The sequence below is a fragment of the Triturus cristatus genome, chromosome 12, assembly GCF_964204655.1.
Source record: "Triturus cristatus chromosome 12, aTriCri1.1, whole genome shotgun sequence".
In the NCBI taxonomy this organism is placed as follows: domain Eukaryota; kingdom Metazoa; phylum Chordata; class Amphibia; order Caudata; family Salamandridae; genus Triturus; species Triturus cristatus.
In genome coordinates this window covers 471,791,180-471,816,875 of record NC_140595.1, presented here as the reverse complement: position 1 = coordinate 471,816,875, position 25,696 = coordinate 471,791,180, and the positions used below count along the sequence as shown (strand labels likewise).

General features: G+C 47.5%; 1 protein-coding gene across 1 annotated transcript in view; it reads left to right on the top strand.

Annotated features, from left to right (window-relative positions):
- The window catches only part of SLC7A9 (solute carrier family 7 member 9), a 715,482-nt gene that overhangs the window by 237,502 nt on the left and 452,284 nt on the right, over positions 1-25,696 (top strand). The window lies entirely within an intron of this gene.

Sequence of the window (25,696 nt, the reverse complement as noted above, 5' to 3'; positions counted from 1 at the left end):
GTCTTCTATGGCATGAAGAAGAGGTGTGCCCCAGCAAGTGAGGAGGACCAAGTAATCAAACCACTTGTGTTTTTTCTTCAAGGTATTGTCTAAGGGTTTCCTTCTCAGGTTCAGTGAGAGAGTATATTCTTCCAAAAGGAACTTGTCGCTCCTGGTTCTAGAGAAATAGCACAATCAAACTCCCTGTGGAGGGGGCAGTGTCAAGTTCTTCGGTTTCTGAAACACATCTGCATACATTTGGTAGTGACTGGGTACACCTTGGACTGTGTTAACGGAGTTATAAGCCTTTTGTTTCACCATTGGCATCTCTTTTGGAGACCAGTATTCCTCAGAAGGATAACAGAATTGTTTGCAAAAATGTGACGATAAGGAAATAGTCCTCGTTTCCCAATTGATGTAAGGATTGTTTCTGATCAGCCAAGGTATTCCTAAAATCATGATATAATAGGGCGAGACAATCAGGTCAAAGGACAAGTACTCTTGGTGTCTTCCAAAAGTCAGTTGTAGTGACGGCGTCATTTCTTTGACTGGTCCGGAAACCAGAAGAGTCCCATCCACTGTATGTACTTGTTCCGGAGTCTCCTTGGGAATGCGGCATATTTGTCTCGCTGTAGCCAATCTTTCGTCCAAATACATTCCACTGGCACCACAATCTAACAGTGCCAGTACACTTTCTTTTGTATCATCAGTTAACCGTAGGAAAATAGGTAGGAGAAAAAGAGAATTTTAGGTTTCTTTGGACGTGCAGATTGAAGGTATTCCAGACTATCCCATCCTCTCCCTTCTTACAGAGGACGGGATCTGGCATTTTCCGACTGCCTCGATGGACTGGTAGGACACTTGCAAATCATATGACCAGAAGCTCCACAATATAGGCACAGTCCTTGTTTTCTCCTACATTCTCGTTCTGAGGAAATTCAAATACGGCCCCATCTTTGCTTGTAACACCATTACGCTGTTGCCCTCACTCAGGCCCCTTCAACCTCCATAGCGTTTCTTTCACGTTCTGTACTGTTGCACATATTACACGATCTTTCCTGTTTCCCTGAACTAAGTCCATTCTGAGACCCGGCTCGAAGCAACTAATTCCCCAGATAACCATCTATTGACCTTTGGTGACTGTTCTCGGCCTCTCCAGTTGTTTTACGAATCACCATCTTCAACACGCAAACACGTCCTGTCGTAAATTGATTTCACCCAGGAATGGCAATGCCACCTGACCTATAGGGTCGGGTAGAGAACACGACCTTAGGGAAGGAATTTCTATTGCCCATTATCCTGTATCTTGTACAAAGAATGTTTTCTTGTGGATGATTTGTATTTTTATTGCAAATGGAGGGGGTTGTTGCTTTAGGGGATTCAAGCGCTACAAAAGACTGTGAGCCACGGATTGAAGTGGCAGTCTCCTGAGAACCTACCAATGATGTACTTCTAGGACAACTGTACCTAGCTGCAGCTAATAAATTGAAGTTCCTATGCCAGACAGAGTGTTCCGTGTCTCTGTAATTTGGAAGGCGAACTCAGAAGATTTCAGGCGTACCCTGCGCCACCAGGCTTAAATAGCCCGGTTCTTCGATTTGGTGCCCTCTGTGAGGCCGCTTCAGAGGTCGTGGGTCCAGCCCGAGGATCGTGAGGAGCCCCGCAAGGCAATTCCGGAGGACGAGCACCACGTGATCGACCCCTGCATGTCGTAAGTTGACCGAAGGTTTTTACCGTGTGGCTTCTCCCTTCCAACGGCTGCGAAGACCTGCTGCCCTGACTGCGGCCACGCTTTGGCTCCCTTTGGTAATTTGTATCGCGAGACATCAAACGGACCTCTGTTGGCGGACGGAACCATCTGGTTAAGTTAAGTATAGTGGCCACTCCTTTGTCTTTGTTTTGTCTTTGTTCGACTTTTGCAAAAGCCGAAACCGAGGGGTGAGTGCAGTTTTTTTTGTACTATAAAGTGACTAATTAACCCCTTGAAGTTTGTAAAGAAACTATTGTGGTAGCGATGCCTAGTTTCAGTAAGTTTGGAAAATAGTTTTGTTGTAATCGCGATAGGGCTTCCCGACTGGAGGACTCTTGTCCATTTCCTCCGGCCGGAACTCCCACTTATGAAGTATATTCTAAACATGGTATTGGCCCCATAGCTTTTAATGAGGCATGGGTTCGCTATACTAGGAAAGATGGTGTTTTACGATGGCCACAGAACGGCAGTTTTGAGCTCAATATTTTAGATAATTTGGAGAACACTTTGTTTAAGCGAAAAGCCCGGCCGGCTATGTTTGACTCTTTTCGCCTATGGCGTAAGGAGGCCAAACAGAAAGAAATAAAACAAGCTAAAAGAGATAGGAGGGATATTTCTATTTTGCAAGCTGCGCAACAGTTTACAAATAATGAAACCGATCATGCGATTGAGGTCTCAGATAGGCAACATCGTATGGCGGTAGATATATGTTATCCAGTGTTGCCAACTTCCCCTACGGAGAAAGATGTAGACCCTGAGAAGGATCCTTTAATGTCCCATCTGTTGAGATTACCCCCGCCCTATGCGCAGGGAGCTAATGTACCTTTTGGATTACCGCTTGCCCCCGGCGCGAATGCACCTTTATTGTTAGCACCTGCCCCGCCTGTTCCGCCCGTTGTCCCACCTGTCGCTCCCCAACTGGTTCCTGCACCCCCACCACAGCTTTCTCCGGCATTGCCGAGCTCTTCCTTACCTTCGGCTCCCTCCGTAAATGTTACTTCCTCTTCTGCCCGGCCTAATATTCTGTCTCCTGTCCTAATGACGAATTCCCCCTCCGCTCGGAGGCGAATGATCGATACCGTTTCTGGCCTTTTGTCCCCTCTCTTTGGGACATTTCAAATGACCCCTGTTCCTCCTTATAGACAAACTCGTAGTCAGCTACCAGGTCCGGAGGAACGGGAAGTGCTAGATCTTCAAGCCCGAAGGTGGGACACGAATGGCCCCCAGTTTAGTGTGCAAGATATTATGGTAACCTTTTGGCAGTGGGAGGCACCAACGCAGAGATATGTTTTTGATACTATGTGTAATATTTTAAGTCAAGAATGGGAGGATATGGGGTTGGGACCAGCCCCTCAGGGCTTGCTCGATGTACAGGCCGAGTTTGATAAAGGGCTGATTGTGGGCGCAGAGGTTGAGGACGCGGTAGGAACGCTTGTCACTTTTAGAATGATGCTTGCCTGCCGGTCCTTGCCAAAACGCGATTCCTCCGTCAGGTGAAAATTAAAACACTATCCCATGCGAGAGGTTCCCCCAGTGTGGAGAGAGGAGGTTGCAGCTCAGGGCGCTAATCCTATTATACCTGCTCACTTTCAACGCGTGTGGGTACACGTTCCGTGGACACGATCTGAGGTATTGGCTCTTAAACAGTCGTTGCATGTATTATGAATTTGGCCGATATAGACATGCTAATAGGTAATGTGGTCCCACAACCGTTATGGGCTAGGATTCGGAAGGAGGACCATGTGAGGGAACTGGGGGGTGATTGGGCTGCTATACTCGCTGCGGACAGACTCCAAGTGGGTGGTGCCAAACCTGAGCCTCTAATTACAGAACTCCCAGCTAGAATCATTACCTTACTGAAATCTATGATGCCCCCTCTGCGAGTTAATTGGGATAAGTTAGCAGCTTGTAAGCAGAAAGCGGATGAAAACGTCTCTGATTTCTTCACTCGTTTCGAGGAGACGTTCATCGATCATAGTGGTCAGGATATGAGCACGGAAGGTGGCCAACGATTGTTTGTAGACAAATTTGTGTCAAATTTGGTTCCGGAAATATCTAATAAGTTGAAGAATTCCAAAAGCGCGTGGGCGGTCTCCTCTTCGGCCGAGAAATTGGCTATTGCCCAGTATTATGAAAATAGGGACAAAGAGGAAAGAGAGAAACTTGATAAAAAGACCAAAGAGTTGAAAACAAAAGTTCTTTTACAACAAGCTTATCCTCCTCGCCCTGCCCAACGTGAATATCAACCGTCTCCACAATTCCAGAGACAGTTGCAGAGGCCTGGGCCTTTCGTTCCCCGACCCCCACTGGGCCAAAATCAATGCGCCTGCTGTAAAGAAGAAGGCCATTTAAAGTATAATTGCCCGGTTTTGTTACAGTGCACGAGCGGTATTCCCGCGTCACGAGGCCAGGGTGGTTATCAGTCAGCACCTAGAGGTAGAGGACGAGGTACGCAGCCTAATAACCAACGTTCCATGCCCCCTGGAAACTCCACAAATTATTTTGATCAGCAAAATGTTCAGTCTACCAACTATTACAACAGTGATTACTATACTGAGGATGAGAGTCAGAATTCCCAACCTAGCTAGGACAGCCACGGACAAAGTAAGGGAGTAGTATCAGTTCCAGTGGAACAGAGTGGGCCTTATGTTGACGTGGAAGCACTAGGTGTTACAGAGCCATTCCTATTAGACACTGGTGCAACAAAGAGCTCTATGATTCACTCTAAACTCCCTGGGGCACCTTTGTCTGGCTGTACAAATGTTTCTGTAGGTTTTTCTGGCACCCCAGTTCGAAAACCCGGTTTCATGCCCTTCGCCCATTTCAATTGGTCCTTACAAATTGGAGGCCCCGCTCCTTTTAACAACTGGTTGTGGTGAAAATTTGTTGGGCTTGGATTTATTGAAGAGATTGTATACAACATTACATTGTTCCCCTTCTGGTTTACGTCTTACCTTAGGTAAGAAATTGACCTCACCGATGTACTTGTCTAAAGATCAGCTTCCCCCTGAATTACAATCTCTTCCAGCCATCCTCTGGGCCACCGGCCCCAATGATGTGGGCCTCTTGCGGATTCCTCCCTACATTGTAACACTCAAGCCTAATGCTAAAATTCCTCGCATTCCACAGTATAAAATTTCCAGTGACGGCGAAAAAGCTCTTTTGACTATAGTTCATGATTTGGTACAAAACGATGTAGTCGAAGAGACTAGGGGAAATGTATGCAATAGCCCTGTGCTGCCAGTTTTTAAACGAACCAACCCTTCCCAGCCACCCGTCTATCGTTTTGTGATTGACCTCAGAGAGGTCAACAAGATTGTGGTACCTCAATTCCCTGTTGTCCCGGATATTAATGCCCTGCTGACAATGATACCAGCCTCAGCTTCCTGGTTTTCTGTTATTGACCTCAAGAATGCTTTCTTCAGCATTCCCATTGCGGAGGAAAGTAGGGATATTTTTGGCTTCTCCTTAGCAGGCCGAAGCTTCCGGTTCAAGCGAGCTCCTCAAGGCTATTGCGAGAGCCCCTCCATTTATAGTCAAGCATTGAAATCACAGCTCGATACTTTGTGTTTACCACCAGGGGCCACTCTTATTCAATATGTGGATGACCAATTGGTCGCAGCAGATTCTGAAGACACTTGTAAAAAGGCTACCATTTCACTGTTACGCCACTTATCTGACCACAACCACAAGGTTTCACCATCAAAATTGCAATATTGCTGCCAAGAGGTTACCTACCTAGGTCATCTCTTGTCAAAGGAGGGATGTGTGAGAATACTGGGGGACAGTGTGAAAGCGATCCAGGCAGAGGCCACAGAGAAAGAATTGAGTGCGTGGAAAGAAAGTATAGGAAGATTGGATGTGACAGGGTGCTGGACAGACTTATCAGAACATCAACGCTGGTTGTTACCAGATGCTTATGTACTCCCAGTAGTTACCATGGCACATGGTCCAGCCCATATTAGCGCTAAAGGTATATGCAAGCTTCTGGCTCCGGTATGGAAGAATGTGGGGATCCCTAAATGTGCAGACAATCTGGTTAAGCATTGTATTGTATGCTTGATGCATAACCCGGGGAAGGGAACACCAACAGGACACTTTGCTTCCCCAACTTACCCTTTTGAGGTTTTACAAATAGATTACATCCACATGGAACGATGTAACAATCTGAAGTACGTTCTTGTTGTAGTGTGTGCCTTCTCCCGATGGGTAGAGGCCTATCCCCTGAAAGATAATACTGCTCTATCCACGGCAAAAGTCCTTTTGAAGGAGTTTCTGCCAAGATTTGGGTTACCCAGAATTATTTGGAGTGACAACGGGAGTGAATTTGTGGGTCAGATCATGCAGAAAGTATGTACAGGCCTTGGCATTCAGCAAAAATTCCACGCAGCAAACCATCCTCAGTCAGCAGGTTTGGTGGAATGCTATAATGGCACCCTTAAGCTTAAACTGGCGAAAATATAAGCCAGCACGGGTCTTGCCTGGCCTGATCCCTTGCCCCTGGCCCTCTTATCCACCAGAACAACCACCCATTCCCGTATGGGGCTTAGTCCTTATGAGGTTGTCTTTGGACGCCCTGCAAATGATTGGGGAGTCCCAAGGCCAAAGAAATACTCAGAGCATCCATTGTTAATTGACTATTTACATGATCTAACCACTAAGTTACGTGTCCTTCACTAACAGGTACAAGGTACTTTGCCCCAGGCTTCAACGGTCCTGGTCACACCATACGGCCGGGAGACTGGGTCTGCGTCAAAAACTTCCAGAGGTCAAAGTACTTGGAACCTCGCTGGCGAGAACCTCGTCAGGTGCTACGGACGACGCGTACTGCAGTAAAGGTGGTCGGCAAAAAGAACTGGGTACATGGGGTACATTGCAAGAAAGTGCCCCTACCATTGCCTTATGATCAATGGGTTCATAAACGAATTAGTGACTCTGAAACCGGAAGAGTACCAAGATTTGGACTATTCAGCGATGCACGCCTAGACTTTGCCGGAGCAGGACAAGATGACGACGAGGTCCTCCAGACAGCTATACCACCGGCAGTGAAATTGGACACTACTTAACCACATCTCCTTTTCCAAGAGCAAACTGTACCTGGTTCCCGGAGCTACGATTTGAGGCCCAGACTGAACAAAATGCCTCAATAGTGCTTCACTGACTTTGTCTTTACCCCGATTTCCACATGATTGCAGGGCCGTGATCGTAAGTCTCAGACTTGTGACCCAAGATGTGGCTCTAGGCCTGTGGGACTTGTAGGAAAGTATAAAGAACTACAGACAATCACAGCTGAGTGAAGCAACCTCCCGTCACGGGCAATATTTAGAGCTGGAAATGACTGTCAACAAGGGAATGGACAAAATACAAACAAGGAGCACAAAGCATTGTAAATTATTGCATAATCGTTTTATAGTGGTTTTAATTATATTGATTTTGATATGTATTATATGTTCTTGTATAGGATGGGGACTACACGTAATTTTTTCACAACCTACTCCCAAAGTTACGGTTGAAATGCATACACATGGCACTCTACCACCTCATGTTGAGTCAAGAAGGAGTGAATTCCGCAACAACACATTTGTTTCCATGCTACACCAACATCGATTGGCCACTAATGCGACGAACTGTTGGGTTTGTGGTCTTCTGCCAAGTTCGGTGAATACTGGAATGCCATACATTAACCTTCCTTTTTCATTTAATGGCTCATGTAGTGCATGGTGGGAGTTGAGCGCCAGTTGGGTATTTTCTGGAGATGGGGATACTTGAGAAGTAAGGAGCTTGGGAGTACATCTATACCATTTATGTTGGCGAGACAGAAAAAGGATATATGGGACGGATAGTGAGAAGTCAGAATATGCTGATCGCCAAACCAAATCTACTGATTTGTATTTACTGCCCTCTAATAGAACCTCTCGAAAAGGACAAACTTTTCTAGTGGTACCTGGTCAAGCACCATTCTGTATTAGGAAAGGAGGGTTAGAATATAAAGGTACAAGCAATTGCCAACATATTGTGACATTGAATGGGGCAGATTGGCCTCGTATGGTTCCTCACGTAATACATACTTCGTGTGTGGAAATAAGGCTTACACTTCTCTACCTGGTAATTGGAGAGGCACTTGTTATATCGCTTGGTTGTTGCCCCCTACATATATAGCAGATGCCAAGCATCATTTACAGAAAAGAGGGGTGGCGTCTGGTCAGGATACGTCAGGACAAGAAGTCGGGGATGTCTTGAAAGGACTCCTTCCATTCTGGGGCTCAATAGCCAACAGTAGAGACATAAGACAACTAATTCGAGTCGTAGAAGCCACTGTCAATGACACAGCTGGAGCTTTGAGTAACATCACTGCAGAACTCGCTGCTGACCGCCTTGTCATGCTTCAGAACAGGATGGTATTAGATATCATCCTTGCTGACCGTGGGGGCGTATGCAGATTGATCGGATCTAGCTGCTGCATTTTTATTCCAGACAACACCCCTACCGGGGAAACAACCTTTACAACGCAACTATTACATCGCACTACACTTACAACGCAGGCATTACAACGGAACATCCTTTACAACGCATGACACTACAACACATACCATTACAACGCATACCATTACAACGCATGACACTACATCGCATGTCACTACAACGCAGGCATTACAACGCATACCATTACAATGCATACCATTGGAGTTAGAATAGTAATTTTTAACCCCTACACTATTCAACACTTACCCTACTGTTGCACCCCCTGGAGTTAGAATAGTAATTTTTACCCTTATACTATCCAATACTTACCTTAAATGCAATGTAACAGTATGCGTTGTAATGGTATGCATTGTAAAGGTAGTATGTGATGTAATGGAATGCGTTGTAAAGGTAGTTTTTTAAAATGCGTTGTAGTGTCATGCGATGTAATGGAATGCGTTGTAGTGGATGTTGCGATGTAAAAAATGTGTTGTAAGTGCATGCGTTGTAAAAGTATGCGTTGTAACGTCATACATCCCCCCTACAGTATACCAAGCCATCTCTAAGCTACATAAGATCGCGGAGTCCGTTTACCAGGATGAAGGGAATTGGTCTCTGATGGGATGGTTTGGGGGTCTACTGTCTACATGGGGATGGAAGATTCTTATCTTTGTCGGAGCGACTTTGGCTATTCTCTTCTCATGTTGCCTTTGCCTACAATGTGGTCCAGCTATATGCGGGCTCTGCGCCACCCTGTGTGTTCCAAATCCGGTGGCACAGAAAGCAGCGGACACAAAAGTAATGGTGCAACAACAGCTTGTAGATTTCATGGCTATTGAAGTCGATTCAGATTAACAACAGCCTCTGGCTTCTTTGCCTGAGTAATGGCAAAAGGAGGGTCTGAGGAAATTCAACTACGGCCCCTTCTTTGCTTGTAACACCATTACGCTGTTGCCCTCACTCAGGCCCCTTCAACCTCCATAGCGTTTCTTTAACGTTCTGTACTGTTGCCCATATTACATGACCTTTCCTGTTTCCCTGAACTAAGTCCATTCTGAGACCCGGCTCGAAGCAACTAATTCCCCAGATAACCATCTATTGACCTTTGGTGACTGTTCTCGGCCTCTCCAGTTGTTTTACGAATCACCATCTTCAACACGCAAACACGTCCTGTCGTTAATTGATTTAACCCAGAAATGGCAATGCCACCTGACCTATAGGGTCGGGTAGAGAACACGACCTTAGGGAAGGAATTTCTATTGCCCATTATCCTGTATCTTGTACAAAGAATGTTTTCTTGTGGATGATTTGTATTTTTATTGCACATGGAGGGGGTTGTTGCTTTAGGGGATTCAAGCGCTACAAAAGACTGTGAGCCACGGATTGAAGTGGCAGTCTCCTGAGAACCTACCAATGATGTACTTCTAGGACAACTGTACCTAGCTGCAGCTAATAAATTGAAGTTCCTATGCCAGACAGAGTGTTCCGTGTCTCTGTAATTTGGAAGGCGAACTCAGAAGATTTCAGGCGTACCCTTCGCCGCCAGGCTTAAATAGCCCGGTTCTTCAGTTCGGCCTCAGACAGTGGTCCTCTGGTCAGACTTATCTGTATTGGTTCTTCTCCTGTCGAAGGTAGTTGTTTCTGGTACAGGAGCTTCTGTTCTACGTGTACTAGGTCATGTCGTTCCTGTATGTTGATGGACACATGCTTTTCGCCTTTCCAATTGACGTTCATTGAGACGAAGTTCAACTGACAATGCTAAATCCATTAGTTCAGTCATAGTTTCTGTGTGAGGAGAATGCACCAATTTGTCTTTAATGTCTTCTCGTAAACCTCTGCGAAAAAGAGTGACTAATGTTCGTTCCACCCACGTGGTCTCTGTGGACAGTTGTCTGAAGTGCGTGATGTATTGCAGGACATCCTGGTTCCCCTGTTGAATGTCACACAGGGCTTCTTCTGCTGTGGTCTCCAAGCCGGGTCTTTGAAACATTTGTTTAAAGGCAGCAAGAAAGGACATGTAATTTGACAACTGCAGATCTTCCGAGGCTACCAAGGGAGTTGCCAACGTAGGATCAGAAAAGGCGCTAATCAGATACCAAACCTTTTTTCTGTCCAGTGCAAATTGGGTTGGGCGGCAGGCAAAAAATACTGTTAAGTAATCCAGAAATTCTTTCAATTTATTCAGCTCCCCTGAATAACAAGGAGTGGTAGTAGAGACTACGGGTACATCAGATGTCTTAGCATCCAACACTTGGTGCAAAGCTACATTTTCTTCACGTAACTGTTGTAATTCTAAGGCTTGCTGTTGAACAGTCTGCACTAAGGCCTGTGTCGCTTCTACTGATCCTTCAGAAGGTGATGCTTGAGGAAGATCCATGGCATTAGGCTCAAAATGGGTTTTTGGGCGTTGCAATCTGTCACAACTTGTAATATTCCTTCCAGTTCTGGCGTGTTAGAGAGGTTCTGGACTTCAGTTCTTGAGGGTTCTGGTCTCTCCGAGGTAAGGCAACCCTTTCTGGTCACCACGGTGCTGCTAACCATGAAAAGCCAGAGCAGACTGTGCCTTCAAAAAGGAGTCCGAAGAGGAAAAAACCTTGTAGGGAAAACCTCTGTTGAAGGCAGAGAAGCCAAGAGCGGAAAGGATGGAAAGAACCTGTAAATAAGAGTAAACACCAGCAAGGAGTGGAGAATAGAAGGCAAGAATTCCAAATAGGAGTGGAAGGTTTAAAGGAATCCAAACTGGAAGAGGAAGCGCCAACTGGAAACAAAAGTGTGCCAACAGGAAACAAAAATACACCAAGCAGGAGCAAAGGTCACCAACAGGAGCGAGGACACACCAGCAGGAGTGAGGACACCCCAGCAGGAGCAAGGAGTGTTGCAACGCAAGGCAATGAAGGATTCAGCCCCTTAAATACCCATTAGCAGGAAGTGATGTAACAGGAAGTGAGGTAACAGTAAATAATCAGTAGCCATCTTGGATAGGGAAAAGGAAACCTAAGGAGTAGGAAAGGTTGCCGTCTTGAAAAGGGTAAAACAAAGAACCTTCTCAAGGCCCTTTTGGAAATAAGACTGAGGACTCATGGGAAGAAGAAGTAGTAACACTATGTCACCAGGAGAACATACTGGAAGCCTCAGTGAAATGTGCAAAACAAATGGTGAGTGAAAATATGCCCCATAAAAGTACTGGAAGCCTCAGCTCCAAGATTGGAGCTGCAGTGTTCCCACTGTGGAGTAATGAGCATTAAGGGGCCGCGGCGTGGTGCTGGGGTGTGCCCGACTAGGCATAAGCGTTGCAGTGTAACCACAATGCTAAAACAGCGGGCAGCTGTGCAGTGATGCACCTGAGAAGGAGGTGCCACGGGGGTGTCGCAGGCTGCAGCGCGGCCCGCGATGATGAAGCGGGCAGCCATGGGTCGCAGCGCAACAATGTGTTATTTGTAACTGAAAACCTTTGAGTCGGTTTCAAATTTTGTATAGGATTTAAGCATCTAAACACACCGACTTGTGGTTTCGAAAAATATGCAAAGTGAATCTATAACCTTGGTGAATGTCTGTTTTTCTTGGGCTGAACCAATTTGACCCCTTTTGTATACACCTATTATATATTAATTAATACTTTTTGAATATCAAATATTGAACAATAACATCTGCCATTAAATAATTTTCGTTGGAAGAGTAATATCCCTTCGCAAATTGAATGTTTCAATTAATTTAGAAGTGATGTATGGATGCCATATTTTGACATATTGAATCTTTCCAGATTATTATTTGTACAAACAAACCCTTTGTGGGCCCTTTATATTGATTACTATAAAGATTTATTGAGCACATGTCTACCCTAAGGTGTCTTGGCGCTGACTCGTACACGATTGGAGAAGACCCCTATTCATTAAAAATGACGTTTTGAGCTCCTTCCTGAAGGAGATCAGAGTGGGCCGGGCTCTGATGCGAGGGGGAGAGCTATTCCAGGGCTCGGTTGTCCCTGTGATAAAATTTCTGCCACCCTAGTTTATTTTTCAGAATCTGGGGACCATCATTTTTGTTGGCCCCAGCTGAACTCGGAAGTCAGCTGGGTATTAACACTACTCAAAGAGGTGCCTCAGGAACTCTCGGCCAGTGTTATGCAGAGCCCTATGGGCGGTGCAGAGGGCTTTGAATTTGATGCAGCTTCTCACGGGGAGCCTGTATAGTTTGTGGATTTCCTGGGAGATAGATTGAAATTTGGGAATACCTAAAAGGAGCCTAGCAGCCGCATTCTGCACAGTTTGAAGCCTATTGAGATATTTTTCCTGCATGTTCGCATATAAGCAAATACAATTGCCTACTTTTGATAGAACTTAGACGGTGATAACAGTTTTGACATGAGCGGAGATAACAGGGAGAATTTTTTTTAATCATCCCAAATAGGTAGAAGGAGGATGAGACAACCGCTTTAGCCTAGCTACCAAGTTCAGCTGGTCATCAATTTGAACTCCTAGGTTCTTGACCGGGAGGGGGACCTAATTATTCTGCCCACTAGGATAGGGACCAAGCTGGTGAGAGGTTTCCAAACAGCATTCCCTCTGCTTTTTCTGAATTAAGTTTCAGGCCGTTTCTGTTCATCCATAAACTAATAGACCGCATGCAGTCATGGAAGTGAGCGAAAACTTTGGCATCATTTTTATTAGAAGACAGAGCAATATGAGAGTCATAAACATAAAAGGTCAAGGCAAAGGATTTACCCAGGGTAGCAAGCTAAGTGACATATATATTAAAAAGTGTAGGACTGATTGATGATCCCTGAGGGAGAAAAGGGAAGATTCAAACTGGTCCAAGGTAACTTTGTAATCTGTCTATCAGAATAGAAGTTAGTAAGGCCAGGGCTTTATCCTTGATTCTTAGTTTGCTCAGTCGATTGATCAGCAGCTTGTGATCAACCGTTTCGAAAGCTGCCAACATATTGAGGAGAATAAGTGCTGCGGTTCCTCCTCTGTCAAGCGCAGCCCTTATCGCCTCTGTGGCCTTGATCACGGCCGTTACTTTACTATGCCCAGGTCTGAATCCTAATTGCGTTGCAGCCAACAAATGATTGTATTGTATATACTGAGCAAGCTGTGTGTTCATTACTTTCCCCACTAATTTAGCGGGAAGAGGAAGTTGGGAAATTGGGTGATAGGATTGACTGGGTTTAGACTGGGATTCTTTATAAGAGAAATGGAGGATTTTTTCCATTGAGAGGGAAAGACTCCTGTAATAAACATGTAGTTAAAAATGGCTGAGAGGGGAGGAGGAGCCTAGCGCGCAACCAAGATGGCCGCGTAGGCTTACGGCTCTCGAGGGCCTCCGCAACCTCCCACGTCTATCCTGACTTAATCCTGGTTTACTTGACGGGCTTTTGCAGATGAACTTGCGCTGAGGTGCCACCCGTTTTCCAATTTCAGATCGGACGCCGGGACCCGGAATGGTTGCACTCCGAAGTTTGCGGCCTGCTCTTGCCTTGGTCCCGATCTCGAGCTGGTGAAGTGCCCAGGTACGAAGTGAACAACAGCGGCTGGCTGGGCTTGACCTGCCACGAACCCCGCACTTTCACTTTCGTTTTCAAGCTTGCTCTCTGCTATCGGCCGAGAGACTCTGGTGTTTCAGAGGGGCGCGGACGGCGAAGTGTCTGGCCTGACTCTCGGATTATACATGGGCTGACTGTCGGCGACGGCTGTGCTCAATTGAATTAGCTACTTGGTCCCTTCTGGTGTGGACGGGTGCCGGCCTTGGTGGCCTCCGGATGATGGCGGCGAGACTAGACGGAGACAAGTCGAAACCCAAGTCAACCCGGAGGGGTGCCTATACCCAGGTCAATAACATGGATCGATATGCACAGGCAAAGGGATCCCCTGGTGGCTCGCATAAATCGCCTGAGAGGTCTAAGGAGGTCTCCGGCCCATCGTCGGAATTGACCCTGCTGGACGTCATGGGCGCCATTGAGGAGATGAAGACCGCTGTGGGTCAGCAGTTTGATACCCTGGCTCATAAACTGGACGCGGTCCTGATCGATGTGAATTTGGTCAGGGCAGACCTGTCCAAAACTAACGAGCGGGTCGACTCCTTGAGTCAAGCGGCGTCGAGTCTAACTGTGGACGTGGCCGCCCTGCAGACGGAGGTCCGTAGGTTGCGGCTAGCCAGTTATCTGACGTACCGTCGACTTGAGGACTCTGAAAGCAGGGCTAGACGTAACAATGTCCGTATCATTGGAGTGCCGGAAAGATCGGAGGAATCTGCTGCGGATCTTTTTGTTGAGGATCTGGTGACCAATCATCTCGCGCCCAAGGGACTGAGCAAGTTCTTTACGGTGGAGCGGGCCCACAGGATTCCGGGTGGTGCGCCCAAGGTGGGTGCTCCCCCGCGGCCTATAATCGCCCGACTCTTTAACTTTCGGGATAGGGATGCTATCCTTCAGGCGTCGAGGGTTGCCGGACCGCTGAAGTTTGAGAACTCCAATGTCAGCTTTTACCCGGACTTCACGCAAGCGGTCCAGAAACAACGGCTGGGATTTTTGGGTGTCAAACGGCGCTTGAGGGACATGGAGCTGAAATATGCAATGTTATTCCCGGCGAGGCTGCGGGTTGAGTTCCAGGGTCGTTCCCACTTTTTCGACCGGCCGGAGGCGGCTGGAGACTGGTTGGATGCCCTGCCATCCGACCATCGAGATGGTCGGATGGCAGAGAGCGGACGGAATTTGGTGAAGCAGGACTAGAACTTGGTTCCTGGTGATGGACTGAACTGGTGACGTTTTGTACCTTGGCTCAACTGGACCCTAGACTGGCACAATATGCCCTTCAAATGCCCGGGGGTTGTGGGGAACTTATTGGGGTCCTTTCCTCCTTCTGGGGTTCTTTTTGTGGTATACCTTAGGGCGACAGGCACACTGCGAGTTGGGGGGGCTGTTCGGGCTCAAGCAGGGGTGCAGGGAGGGGGGAGGTGTGGTTTGGGGATTGTGGGAGAGGGGGGTTGTTGGGGATTGTTTGTTTGTTTCGCAAGGTAATGTGAAGTTCTCTGCTGACTTATCCGGGTTGTGCTTTCCGGGATGTGGGTGTCATGCACGGGAGTGGGATGGGGGGTAGGGGATTGAGAATCCTTTCGTGGAATGTGAATGGACTTGGGGACAGGATCAAGCGCGGGGTGGTGCTGCAGTTTTTGAAGCGGATTTCGCCCGACATTGTTTTCCTGCAGGAGACACACGTGATTGGGAACTCCTTCCATGCCCTAAATAGGAGGGGCTATCGCCTTGCCGCTCACTCTGGTTTCACTTCTGGCTCTAGGGGAGTGGGCATTTTGGTTAGGGCCTCTCTCCCATTGGAAGTTGATGAGGTGCTTCACGATGATAGGGGGCGCTATGTGGCACTGGTGGGGAGATGGGAGGGTAGGACTATCTCGCTCGTCGCTGTGTATGTGCCTCCGGGGCTACAGACGGCTACATTTGCTGATTTGGGGCGTTTGGTCCTGGGACTCCCTGGGGGGTTCTGGTGTTGGGGGGTGACTTTAATGCCGTTGTCTCCGGGTTGGAGGACCGTCACCCCCCCAGGGATCTCCCTAGGGCTCAGGCCTGGTTGGGTGGCTTTTTGGACACCTTGGGACTTGTAGATTGCTGGAGATTGATGCACCCGGGTCAGGCGCAATATACCTTTCACTCGGGGGCCCATGGGAGTTTCTCGAGACTTGATTACATGCTTATGCCGGCGATCCAGGCTGGGATGATTGGGGAGGTGCGTCATTTAGCCCGAGGTATTTCTGATCATTCCCCTATATGGTTGCAACTGAAGGTTGTCCCTGGGGCAGAGGGGAGAGTGGCACCCATTAGCCCCTGGTATCTACGTAACCCTAAGATCCGCGCGGAACTGGTCAAGTCCACTGATCGCTACTTTAATGATAATGTGGGGTCGGTGCCGTCGGCCGTCTCCCTATGGGAGGCTTATAAGGTGGTGATCAGGGGGCAGGCCTTGTCCCTTATCTCCCATGCTAAGAGGTTCGAGAGAGCAGAGGTGGTTCGCCTGGAAACTGAAATAGCTGAAATGGAGGAGAACTTGGAGCGGGGAGTTACTGATGAGAAAGTGCATGTTCTCAGCCTCAAACAATCAGATTATAGAGCGCTAGTCACGGAAGCCGCTAAAGGGATGAGTAGAGAGCAGCAAGGAAGACTGTATGATGTGGGGGATAAGGCCGGAAAGTTGATTGCTTGGTTGGATAAGAAGGAGAGAGCGAGCAGGGTGGTGCCCGTTGTGGAGAGAATGGATGGAGTGCGTGTGACTGACCCGGTGGAGATCGTTGACTACTTCGCGGCTCATTTCCGCGGGGTCTACTCTCCGGTTTCTGTGCGTTCGGAGGAGGATTCTCATCTGTTGCTTAGAGACATTGCATTGCCAACCCTATCGGAGACTGATGCAGTATTGATGGAGGCGAAGTTGTCCTCAGATGAGATTGCTCTGGCCACTCGCTCGATCGCATCGGGTAAAGCTGTGGGTCCTAATGGTCTTCCCATCGAACTATATAAGTTGCGTCCCGATAAGATAGCGCCACATCTTCGGGACATGTTTTTCGCGGCACGTGTGGCGGGCTTCCTCCCCTCTGACCAACGCCTCGCCAACATAGTTGTGATACACAAAGAAGGGAAGCCGCGAGATCGCTGCGCCTCCTATAGGCCCATTTCGCTGTTGAACGCAGAACCCAAAATTCTGGCCAAGGTATTGGCTAATCGACTGGTTCGGGTCGTGGGCGACTTGATTCATCAGGATCAGTCCGGTTTCATACCTCATCGGAATACCGCTCTAAATTTGAGGCGGTTGCACGGCGTGCTTGCTAGAGCGGAATTTATACGTGAGCCGGCCATCTTGGCATCTTTAGATGCTACTATGGCGTTCGACACTTTGGAGTGGCCATATATTTGGGCCGTGTTGGCGAAATTTGGGTTCGGCCCTGAGTTTATTGGTTGGGTAAAATTACTATATGCTGACCCTCTGGCTCAGGTGGTGGTGAATGGTAGGGTATCGGCTCCCTTCGCACTGGGGAGAGGTACGCGGCAGGGATGTCCGTTATCACCCCTTCTCTTTGCACTTTCTCTGGAGCCTCTCGCCGCCTGGTTGCGTTGGGAGCCGTCGTTGCGAGGCATTAGATGGACGCCGGAGTTTGAAGACCGTGTCTCCCTTTACGCGGATGACATCCTTCTGTATCTCACCTCTCCCCGACAGTCGCTAATTGTATTGGTGGACGTCCTGAATTCCTTTGGTCGCAACTCCGGCCTGGTCATCAACTGGGCCAAATCGTGTGTTTATGTCCTCTCGGGTGAGGCCCCCCTCCTGCCACGGGATTGCCCTATCCAGATTGCTACCCTGGGGTTCAAATATTTGGGAATCTTTATCTCACTGGATCCCGCGGTCCGCTATGAGCGAAACCTTCTCCCTCCCCTCCAGCGATTGAAGGCTGACGTCGCGAGGTGGCGACGACTTCCGCTCTCGCCACTCGGACGGGCGGCATTGTTTAAAATGATGTCGCTACCTCGCTTCTTGTACTCTTTGCAAAACACGCTAGATGTCGTGCCGGCCCGTTATTTCCAGGAGGTGGAGGGTCTTCAGCGCCAACTGTTTTGGGACGGCGCGGCCGCGGATTGCTCTCGCCAAGTTGACGCTCCCTTGGTACGATGGGGGGGTCGCCCTCCCCGATATTAAACGATACTATTGGGCGTCTCAGTTGGCGGCGGTGAACCACGGGATATACGGTCCTGCCTTGAATCCGGCCTTCGAGATGGATACATTTCTGCTCCCGGGTGGGGACTATAATAGGGCGCTGTACTCGGTGACCCCGGACACGCGGTTGACAGGACCCACGCAGGTCGCGGTACGTGTGTGGCACGCGGCGAATGCTGCGATGGGGTGGAGGGATCGCTTGACTCGGGCGACGCCGTTGTATGCCTCTGGGCGGTTGGGCTGTTTGTGGAGATCGAAAGGCTTTGAGAAATGGGATATGATTGGTATATGTAAGGTGGGTGATCTTTGGGCGAAGGGGTCTTTCAAAACGTTTGAAATGCTTAAAACTGAATATAAATTAAACGATAGAGAGTACTTCCGGTATGCTCAAGTCTACCATGCGTTGTGTTCGGTTTTTCCAGACGTTGCTGCTATCCCCGAGTATTCCCCACTGGAGGATAGAGTGTTGGATGGCTACGTGCCCGACAGCACTATTTCTCTGATTTATAAGAAACTCATTAATGATCGCGCGGACTTGCAGCTCCGTCTGCGGGAGGCATGGACGGGCGATGGCTTGGAACTGGACGATGAGGACTGGGTATCGGCGGTGGCCTCCCCGAAAGAGGTGGCGATCCCGGCCCGCTTACGATTCGTACAGCTGAAGATCCTTCATAGAGTGTATGTCATGTTTGCTGCGTATGGGTTACTCGATGGATGGACTGTGTAAGCGTGGATGTGGCCTGTCGGATTCCTTTCTCCATATCTTATGGGAATGTTCGGAGGTTGTGCGATTTTGGAACGGTATCCACACCGTAATGGAGGAGGTCACGCACGTTGCTCTGTTGCCGGAGGCTAGGAGGTGTTTGTTGAATGTCTGGGAACCGAATGATTGTAATGCGGCACAGACGCAGTGGGTGACCTTGGGGTATATGGTGGCTAAGCGTAACATTGCACAGCTGTGGGGCTCCCCGAGGCCGCCCACGATCGAGGTATGGAAGGAGAATATGGACTGGTGTATGTTTAGGGAAAAGACGGTGTATGTGGCGAGAGGCAAGCCAGGGAAATGGACTAAGGTATGGGGTCCATGGAATTTATATCGAGGACGTATCTGCACCCCGCCTCTGCCATTAGAGGTCGATATTGCTTTGTCCCCCCTAGCCACGCATTCTGCGGGATGGTGTGAGGTGTATTCCATGCTTTGTTCTCCCGTTGCCCCCCTCTACCGCTTCCAGACAAGAACTGCTTTGGACACTGTACGTTGTTCCCCGTCCTGGGAAGAGCACGCTGCTATTTCGGACTCTCATTGCCTTGAGTGTGTTTTATATTTAATAAAAAATGAAACTGTTTATTCCGATTGCTACTGGCCTATGGCCACGGCCTGTTACATGTGCCCACGAACTGCCGGGAGCTTTGCCTCTGGTTCATTTGAATGTGTGGCGTTGCACTGCGGGCCCTCGGGCTCTATAGCGGCCGGCCCTGGTGGTTGTAGGCCCTTGTCTGTATTTTACTGTGTACCAACGGTTTCTAATAACAATTTTAACAAAAAAAAAAATGGCTGAGAGATTTGTTACTACTAGCTCAGGAACCAGTTTTAGAGCGGGGGGCAATAATCCTGTGGAAAGCCAGACTTGGCAGTAATAATCATTTTTGCTATCTGATCGGGAGTGACTGGGGAGAATTCCGTGAAGGCCATCTGGATGAAATTGACCTGGTTGGGTTGGTATCAACCCTAACATCTGAAATGTTGAGGCCTCAAACTTAGAGTACATCTGGTTGACTTTATCCCAAAAGCAGTGAGTCACTGTATCAAAGAAAGCTTGGGAATGGTTTGTTGCTTTACTGCCTTAGTGGAGTCTTTAGCCAATTCTATTTGTAGTGTAAAATAGTTGCTCGTTTCCTTAAACAGTTGGTCTTTATAGTTGGACAGGGCGAGTTTGTATGAGCTTTTCTTGAGAGAATTGTATTGATTGAGAGCGCCAGGGTCTTTCCTGCTTCCTACAATTTTGTTTTTCTAGCCTGAGGGCCTCAGTAAACCAAGGTGCAGAGGGTTTGTCCCTGTTGTTAGAGGATTTTTTATATAGAGCTAGTTTGGCAGAGCATAGTCAGTCTGTATATTGTCGAAAGCTTGTTCAATAGCATGTGGAAGAGTGGGTTGTGTTCGTACCAACTGCTGAGTGAGGTGGTTATCATCAATTTTCTTCCATGGCCGTAATCGGGTGGAATAGCCTAGTCCTGAGCTCATAACAAGGTTTGGGGAAATATTCAGTTCAAAGATAATTGCGTGATTGTTGAAGATTGCATTAATCTCTTAGCATGAGCTGAAAGCCATTTTGTACTTGGCAGCCATTTTAGTTAGCTATGTGCTGGCCATTTGCTGTTTCCCTCTCCCAGAGTCTTGCACATGCTCAGATGGGCCTAGCTAGTAGAATGCACCTGTTCCTAGTATAGAACTGTCAGGCTGTTCTAACTGATGTCAGCAACTTATTACTCCTCCTACTTGTTGACTGTGCAGTTTCTGTATGACCATCTATGTGCATAACTCCTCTCATGTGTACTTCTACCGCCTTTTTCAGCCCCTGTGTGGGTATAAAAGGACCATGCTTCTTCTGTTCAGTGTGCTACTTCACTCAACACCGAAGGGTGCTGTGTGAATGTAGTTCCACCTCATGAGGTTTATTAAACTTTGTATTTTCTATTCCAGTTTCTGTGCCAACTTCTTCCTATTGGTCTGAGGACTCTGTGCAGAGAAGGGCGAACCCCTTGCACTGGTAGGCCTAGCTGAGGTCACCATCAACATGATGTTCTGACCAGACTAATGGCAGGAACTCATTGATAAAAATCAAGGAATTAATAGTAAAGAGGCCGTCTAAAGTATGTCCTTCTTAGTGTGTGCCTTTATTGATTATTTGAGTAAGTCCTAGCATGCCCATTGTATCAAGGAGAGCCTCTGTGTCATTATCTGTAAAAGCCACTAGATAAAAAATAAAAGTCCCCTAATATGGTAATGTCTTTTTCGCAAACGCTAGCCTCTAATAGTGTACCAATGTTTTTCCACAAATCCACCTCTGGGGCCTGGTAGGCAGTATAGTAGCATGCCATTGAACGAATGTTTATTATTACGTTCAAGGTTAAAGAGGAAACCTTCACAGTCTGGAGAAAGGACTGCTTTAAAGAGTGCAGTGAAGCAGTCACGGTATATTAAGGCTAGTCCACCACCTCTTTTGGGAGGTCTGTCCAATCTATAAACTGAAACCCGGTAGATACTGCTATAGAGAAATCTGGACTAGGCACTGGGTTTACCCACGTTTCCGTCAGGAATAGCAACAGATCGAGTTGTTTCTGTCTGTCTATGAAGTCAGCTGTTTCAAATTTGTGTTTAGGGAGGATTCGTGCGTTCATGAGAGAGTAGTGTGACTTGGAACGAAGTATCTTCGGTCAGGCTGACGAAGCCATAGAATGGGTGTCAGGTGGAGAGGGGGTTGGGAGTGAACCCCACTGTACCTTTGTACATTTGTGCATAAATTGATAAATAAATCAAAGTCCATAACCTGTACAATTCACTGAAAGATGTGCACTAGTTTCTCCACACAAAGAACAGTCTTGAACAAAACAATACAGCAGGTGGCAGTCAAGTTTCTTGATACACTGCGCAAGAACCTGGGAAGAGAAAATTAACACAACCACTTTACAGTGTATGTCGACACACAAATATCTAGACGTTGTCGCTGGAGCAAAATAATCGAATACGGGTGAAATGACGGCAGAGAGAATGTCCAGATATCACAACATGCATGGAAACACACCAGAAGGGCCGCACGACACATGCTCCCCATCAGACGGCACCTAAAAACGGAGTGCGATCAAACAGCAGAAAGACCTCGCACTGGAGGCATATAGTAAGGAGCGCACATCTGCAGAGGAAGGCGCTGCCTTTAGTAAGGAGCACACATCTGCAGAGGAAGGCGCTGCCATTAGTAAGCAGCGCACATCTGCAGAGGAAGGCGCTGCCTTTAGTAAGGAGCGCACATCTGCAGAGGAAGGCACTGCCATTAGTAAGGAGCGCACATCTGCAGAGGAAGGCGCTACCTGTAGTAAGGAGCGCACATCTGCAGAGGAAGGCGCTGCCTTTAGTAAGAAGTGCACATCTGCAGATGAAGGCGCTGCCTTTAGTAAGGAGTACCAAAGGGGATGATGGACGGAGCGCTTGAGCAAATCAAACACTCCCCCCCAGTCAACTGATCTGGGTTAAATCCATCATCATTCTTTTGCTCACTCCACCACCCCAGTTCAGACATGGCCATATGCAAATCAGTCTGACCCTGTGCCTCATGGGAACAGTCCAGCCCGAACTGCCAAGCCATGTCTTCCCTGGACCAGAAACAAGCATCCTGGGACCGGTTTCGAGTTCAGTGCTCTCCATGCCACTGGAATCAAGCTATCCTGGCTGAAGAGGGGTGAAACCCCGAAACCGGTCCTAGGATGCTTGTTTCCAGTCCAGGGAGGACCTGGCTTGGCAGTTCGGGCTGGACTGTTCCCATGAGGCACAGGGTCAAGACTGATTTGCATATGGCTGGGTTCAAACTGGAATGGCATGGTGAGCAAAAAACAATGGGTTTAGGCCCAGATCTCTGTACTGGGGGGAATGTATGACATTGTTTTGAATTCTGTCCATCAACTGTTGTTTTTGCCTTTAGTAAGGAGCGCACATCTGTAGAGGAAGGCGTTGATGCAAGGTGCACGGGGGCGGCGGTGGTGGTAATACTGATGGTATCTGTCATACCGATACCGGTTCAATGAATACTTTAAAGGGCTCACCTGCTAGCCCAGCGTAGTTATTATAAGTGCCCACCTTGCTTGACCAGGCCTCCAGCGTCAACGGGCAAGCATAATGAATTACATGAATTCTAGTCACAGACTCGTTCTCCGTGTGTTCCATTAGGCAGGAATTTGCTGCCATATTGAAATAACTTCACAGAACAAAGCAGTTACTGAAGAAGTTTATTGGTATGCACGACAGTGTCCGACTGACAAACAGAATGCCGTGGTATTCAAGAGGTGGACTGTGCGTGATGCGGTGGAATCACAAAACAGCCTAAAGTGATGACAAATAATATTAGATTTCACAATAAATACCCTAAGTTCCAACATATTGAATGTACCAGAGACTAATGCCAGATTCAAGAAGGCGTTTAAATGGTACAAATCAAATGTTACATATAGGAGAACTTGTGCTATCAACTGTCATGTGTAATAAAATAACAAGTGTATCTTAGTCAATAATATGCTCAAAGTGGATGGAACCATATGAAATGAAAGATTGTTTACAAATATGCTTAACAAATGTTTCCATCCACATTTGTATCAAAAGTAAGTTCTTTCTATGCAAGTAGAATTAGCTATATGCCTCCTAGCTAAGGCAGCGTTGCACACAATGGGAGATGTTTGCCCAGATGGGACATTTATCGAATGGGCAGCAATCACTCCACAGCAGAGCCGCTCTCCCTTGCTACACTTTACTTATCTGCGTCTACCCGAAAACTATACCCACAGTTCCTAGCAGAACCCCTAGCTCTGAAAGCACTCCAGATGCGACGGATCACTTCCACTCAACAGCCACTGTGCGACAAATGGAATGGCATTTTGGAATCGCCCCTCGTCCAAGAATGGTCATTCTGCTGGGCACAAACTGGGAAACTCACCTCGAATAGGAACTTAATGATTATACACTTCAAGTTTATACAGCAGATGTACTATACAGCATTCAGGTTACAGGAATATGGTCTCAGAGCTGAGGACAATTGTGCCAGATGTGGCTACCCAGGGGCTGACTTCCTGCATCTGGCGTGGGGTTGCCCCCCCGATATACAAGTAATGGGAAGAGGTTATACAAGTTCTCACAGAGGTAGTGATGGAAACAGTTCATTGCAATCCTAAAGTATGCTTATTGGGCTATGTAAAGTCATTGAAACCGGCTAGTAGTAAATTAGTGGCGGTCAGTCTATTACTGACCAAGAGGACGGTTGCTATGTGTTGGGGACAGAGGGCATACCTCAAGCTTGAATGTTGGTATAGGGACTTGGCATACTGTAAAGACCAACTGGAAACGTATATGGAGGAACTGCCGTGCACCTCTAGACTGAAAGACTGGGCGCCAATCACTGCGTACCTCCTTGAGCTGCCGGAAGAGACAGCAGCCGCCCAATTAGCTTGATGTAAACAGAATTGTAATATCTACGATGTCAGTTCCTTATATGTTTAACTGGCATGTCACCTGGGAATGTATGTACAATGTTTGGCAATTGTTGTTCTCTGGATCGATATGTTGTTATAAAATAAAATGCAATTAAAAGAAAAGACATTTTTAAAAAAAAGTAGATTTTGCAATATGTAAAATTTGGAACGTAAATTAATCAGAGCCACCATGAAGTATCTATTAATATAGCTAGTCAGACCACATGGGCCTAAAACTTGTTTAGACTTACTAGTATGCTCAGTGGATCGCGTAGCACACACCATGTGCTCATCCTACCTAGATAAAACTTTCTCTGACCATCATCTGACATACGCGGACGTTCCTGGCATGGAAACTGCAACCCCTGTGGTTAGAAGACATTGTATTCAAGTCCACCATCCAAGACACACAATCACTTCCTACTTTGCACACAACGCAAACTCCGCCTCTTCTCCGCTAGTGGAGAGGAAGGGTTTCAAGGCAGTCTTGCGAGGGGCATGTATCAGCACTGTTGTAGGATTCAGACTAATCAGACTACCAACTCTGAGAAATTGAGCGATCCCAGAGAGGTCAGGAGGCAAAGGCAGGGGTAGTCACCACTTTGAGTGATTTCTTAGAGAGAGAGACTCATGCTGCACTGGCAGAGCGACTTCGCTGCTTAGATTGAACATCACACGTGGCCCAAACCTTTGCCGAAGCCGAGAGGCCGGGCAGGCTTCTGGACAGGCTTGTTGCACCTCACACCCAATCAGTATCCATAGACAATATAAGAGACAATGAGGGAATGACAGACAACACACAAGGAGGCATTAACACAATCCTCCACTCATACTACTTGGAGGAAGATCAGAGTTTTGTCTAGTGACAGTTTTCACAAAAGAATATAAACTACGCATATCTGCAAAAAGGTATTTTATGAGGAGTAGCTGCGAGTTACTCCTTTTTACTAGGTTAGGGGCCTTCCATTTCTGGTGCTTTACAGCAGTTTTAAGATCTTAGAGTTTCTTGTTGCTCAAATGGGTATTATTTCTTGATATTTATGTGTTTCCCTCGTCTTCATTGCTTGATTTTGCTTGTGAGAAAGTGTCACTCATAGTCGTTAAATGTCACCCATAATTACACTGAAATTATGAAAATGTCACACATAAGCAGTCTCAAACCTTGGCAGCTATGACTAAAAACACTTTACACAGGCAAATCAGATAGAAACGACAGGCAGGGACATGGACAAGCTGGAGCAAGCTGAGAAGGGTGCTGCTGTTAGCCTAACCTTAATGCACACAACTCCATGCGCTCCTCAGAAAATTGGTGGCCTGGGCCCAGCTCGCCCATGCTAAAGGCCGCCGAGGCCGGGCCTGGGGCTACGGAAGTACCCCCTGGCGACCTGCTGTGACATGATCCTTCAGGACTTCACAGCGCTCACCAGAGATGACACCTGACCACCCTAGCTCCCTCAGCGCGAATCTGCACCTACCCTTCCTACACACGCCGGCCCCCTTCCCTGCTGTTTCATAATACCACCCATCCGCAGATACCAAGACTCTGGTAATTGCTCTCAACACT